The following is a 4835-nucleotide window of genomic DNA, read 5'->3' as shown; positions in this document are numbered from 1 at the left end:
AGAAACCAACTTTAACAGGGTAGATAAAGTTTTAATTGCCTAATATTTAACAAAAAATATATATTCTAGTCCCAAAAACAAATTTATTCTATCTTCAACTATGCTCATTACTCACAATCAAAGGATTTCAAGTTGAAAAGAACAATTAAAATTAAAAACAACCTACCTCGCAATAAAAACATGTTGCTTTATTGTAGCAAGGAACTCTCTAACTCCTCCATTGTAGAAGTAAAGGGGAGGAAAGGCTAATCCTTCAAATATTTTCAGCTGTAACAGATGCCATTGAAGGTAAATAAAGTGCTAGTGAAAAAAAAATCATATAGCATAGACTAAGGATTCATCTGATAATCTATGTGCCATAGATGCTTCAACCACATACAGGCAATTAGCATTAGGAGAAACCATCTAATGCAAAGGATAACACAATCAACAATGGTAGATCATACTAAAACAAATATGATGCAAAAATTATAACCATAGCTTTACAAAAATGACAAAGACCCGAAGCAAGGTGAATTGACAAGATCATGAAAGAAAAATACAAAAAAGGATAGAACTCAATTCCCCTAAAGCTACTGACATAAAGAAATGACATGAGACATTCTAAACATCACTAGAGGTCCCACATTTTAGTAACAGCTTTTTGGTAACAGATTCTAAACATTCTAAACACATTTTTGTAACATATAAAATTTCACCTTTGTCCATTGCATATAGATAAAACCAAAAGAAAAAACAAAACAAGAAGCTAAATGTTTTAAACCTGATCAGTCATGATCATCAAATGACCATATCTCAAAGTCTTCACACTGTCATACTGTTTTCCATGCTGAAGTCCAAGAATCTGCTTGATGCTCGTCATTTCAGCGTTCTCCATGATCTGTTTATGGCTTGCTTCCCTCACATTAAGTAATGTACCACTCAACGGGAACACACCATAATAATTTCGACCCACAACAGAAATTCCTACCATTTGTATATACTCAAATCAGTTAAAAACTCTAAAACAAAACCAAGATCATGTCTTTTTCTTTTCAGTTTGTTAGTTTCATGTGAATTTGAAATTTAATTCAGTACACATTTTAGAATCATGTTTATAATATCAACATATAGGCTTCTTCATAGTTTCATAGTCCATACCTGCAAGACATTTTCATGAAATTCATTGTGCACCTGCCTCAGATGTGATCTTAGCAACTGGGGAAAATAAAAAGTCACTAGAAGAAAAAGATTCTAAGTGAATGCTCATGTAAGAGAAAAAGAATTATAGGAACACATTCTTCATGTGATGCCAACTGTTTTGCCAAAGTCCAGCGCAGTAATTTAATTAGAGCAATGTTAGAAATGTAGAGAACTAAACATAGACTTTCTGCTTTTGTGAGACATTTGTAAATTTGTGAGATATTTTTGTGTTTATTATGTGTTTGATTCTCTATGTGTTTAAACTTTCTTATTTTATTGGGTACTTGAATAAGGTCTATAGATCAATGATATAAATGCACAAGCATAGATCATATTAGGATTAACTACACTCAATGGTACATAAAAGTATGTGCTTTGTTAACAGGCATGTCACTACAAGAACGAAAAACAATGAGATTGAAATTAGGATAGGGCCACCAATGAGTCCATATCCAGGAAAATCCATTGCCAACACTGTATACTCAATTCAAAAAATTTAATGGGTATTCACAGCTAGCATCTTATTATGATTTTAATTGGGTATGTGATAGAGATACTCACAATATCTCCAAAGTTTGCAGTAATCCTAGCGTTGAAAGAATCTTGCCACTGAGTTCATTGTTATTAAAAACCCTGCTCAAATTAATTCACAAGATGACATTGAAATTAGGGCTTAGATTGAGAGAAACGGGGCTGCCCAAAAATTCAGTCCAACATTCATCATCATATTATAAAATTAAAAAAAGAAGAGAACACCCATTATTCACATGGAAGATCCTATACGTACGAATACTAAAATTAACGAAAACATCAAAAAATTCAGTTTGTTTTGTTCAATTCTTTTGAGCATTAATCTACTAACGAAACCATATTCAATGATTCTAAATTTTTTAAAACTAGAACCAAACTACCCGATTTCAACCAGTTCAGATCAGATTCCCCATTTAACCAGTTTTTAAACATCTTTTAAGTATATACACAAACACAAGTAAAGTTCTAAGAGATGCCAGAAGAAAAGAAAAGAAGAAAAGAAAAAGTCATACACTAAGGCATTTTCTAAACTGTTGTTTAACTTGTTGCTTAAAATTAGTTATCAAGAAATGTTAATAACATAGAAAGATGAGATATATAAATGACAAACTTATCTGGAATGACAAGAGGGGGTCCAAACCAGCCAGTCAAGGCTATATAGCTTACAAGCTATTCACAAAATTAAAGCCATTTCTTATTTTTGGGATGGTGATAACAAATTCTATTCTAAATTACATAGAAATGACGGTTGCTACAACAACCAACCAATGTAAAATTTTCCACCTTACCATGAAACATTGAGCCCCAAATGGAAAACCAAATCAAATCATGAATTTGTTGCAAACGGACACAGAAAAGATTCTGCAGCAAAGGAGAATCTAAAAGCCTAATTTTGCCGAAAAAAGTGAAGTGAGATCAACTTACTGGCATAACCCGGCTGGTGTTTGCGTCCCCAAATGAAACCGAAGCTAAGGACTTTGAAGCCCATGCCTTAGCATTCATCGCCCCCTCTTGCAAATTGTTTCTCTTGCAGGGCTCCTTTAGGGAATTGAATAACTGGATTGCTCGATTCAGATAGGCCAGAGGATGTTCCCACAAGCTCTTTTAACTTCATATTCGGGATGTACAGTCTCCAAACCAATTGAGTACATGCAGACAGAGTTGGTAAAAGGAAATAGAGCAACCTCAAAAGCACGAATGCAGTGGCCAAGGCCAAATATGTCTCCGGCTGAAGCAAATTCTCTGGAGATCTAGCCCATGAGAATGGGCAACTTTCCTGCTCGGGGTGGTTGTTTTTTCCATCATCAGATGACTGTCCAATTCTTTCCAAGTATGTTCCATTCAATGGCTCAGTCTTAAGGCCTAAAAAAGTGACCTTGTTTTCATTAGATATCGCTTGAGAAATTTCTTCAGTAATTTGATACAAATAATGCAAAGAACAAAATACTATAAGTTCTTATGGATAAATGAAATCAACATCTTCAGAAAAAAAATGTAAGATCTTCAAGTGAGTTTCCTTTAAACAATGACCAGAAAAGTTCCAGGGTAAGGCCTTACCAATAACATCATCATAGAAAGAAACAAGAGAACCAAGGGTCCGAGAACCATGATAGCATACACGCATGGTAGAATTTAGAAGGAAAAGACTAGGAAACCCATGGTATTATTGCAGAGCCATAATCAGTAGAATCAAATTTGGGCCTTTTTTTACGAGCCCAAGACGAAAAAAACTAGGGTTCCCTATGAGGCCATGCTTAGCCTCGTACAGCAGCAATTGGGCGGTGGTCAGCCTCCCGTAACAGTCGCCGCCGCCGCTGATGAGGTTTTGGGTGTTTTGAAGAACAATAACCCCAACAAGAGGGAGAAGATTGAGAAATTGTTGAACCCTATGTCGAATCATGTTTTCGATTAGATGGTTTCCTTTGGGAACCTAATCACTGATTTCCAAGAAGAAGAAGACAATGTTATGATTGATGATAATGTGGGTTTTACTGTTGTGTTTGACGAGGAAGAAGAACAGGAGGAAGAGAATGGGTTTTACTGTTGTGTTTGACGAGGAAGAAGAACAGAATGGTTTTGATGATGATGATCTTAAAGTTGAGACCAAGCTTTTGGGTCATCTCCAATTCGATAATTTCAGCCTTGTTAAGTGTTTGTTGCAGAACCGATTGAAGATTATGTGGTGTACTCATCTAGCCAGGGCCGAGGATCAGGAGACGAGAGAGAAGATTGAGGAAGAAATGTTGGATTCTGGACTGGAATTGGCTGCAATTCTTGAGCAGTTGCAAGCCGATTGAGAGAGAGAACACAAAGAGAGGAAGCGTTGGAGACAAAGAGGAGATCAGGGCCTTTTTTTAATTTTTTTTTTTGTTTTCCAGGTACAAAACGACGTCGTTTTTACTTTGGCGACCAAATTTTTTTTGTCGCCAAAAAATTTCATTTCCCCCCTCCCTGTTTGAAATTTCCCTCTCAAACACTTTTGGCGACCAAAACACCATATTGGTCGCAAAAAAAGTACCTTCGGTAACAAATTTTTTTAGCCACTAAATCTCAATCAATGGCGACTAAAATATTAGTCACTAAAAGTACAAATTTGGCGACTAAATTTTTTTGGTCGCCAAAATGTAACCTTCCGCAACCAAATTTGTAGTTGGTCGCGAAAAGCATACCAATTTCTGCGACTAACTCATTTTTGGTCGCCAAAATGTGACCTTTTGCGACAAACTCATATTTGGTCCCCAAAAATATTGATCATTCGCGACTAATTAATATTTGGTCGCCAAATGTCATTTTTTTGCGACCAAAAATTTTTTGGTCGGCAAATGTGTAAATTCTTGTAGTGTACGAACATGGCTGTGAAATGTATGTACGAACTTATAAAATTATTCAATATTCTAAGAGTATGTTTAAGTGGTACTCTAAATAAATAGTTTTGATTTTAATTGTGTGACTTACCACTTTTATATTAAAATTTTATAAAGCAAAAATGTTATAGGTCGGGTGACGGTGGCGGGTGGTGGGTGGTGGCGGGTGGTGGGTGGTGGTGGCAGGTGGGTGGCGGATGGCAGGTGGTGGTGGGTGGGTGGGTGGGTGACGGTGGCGAGTGGTAGGTGGTAGCGAGC

The 4835-nt window shown here is 36.2% G+C and overlaps 1 pseudogene; it reads right to left on the bottom strand.

The window, feature by feature from the left end:
* Positions 1–2289: 2289 nt before the first annotated feature.
* LOC114314660 (5'-adenylylsulfate reductase-like 4 pseudogene) lies at positions 2290–3613 on the bottom strand (annotated as a pseudogene).
* Positions 3614–4835: the final 1222 nt, after the last annotated feature.

Source organism: Camellia sinensis, chromosome 5 (assembly GCF_055761805.1).
Source record: "Camellia sinensis isolate YWXY chromosome 5, ASM5576180v1, whole genome shotgun sequence".
In the NCBI taxonomy this organism is placed as follows: Eukaryota; Viridiplantae; Streptophyta; class Magnoliopsida; order Ericales; family Theaceae; genus Camellia; species Camellia sinensis.
Note: the sequence above shows the minus strand (reverse complement) of the source record. Positions and strands in the feature narration are given on the sequence as shown.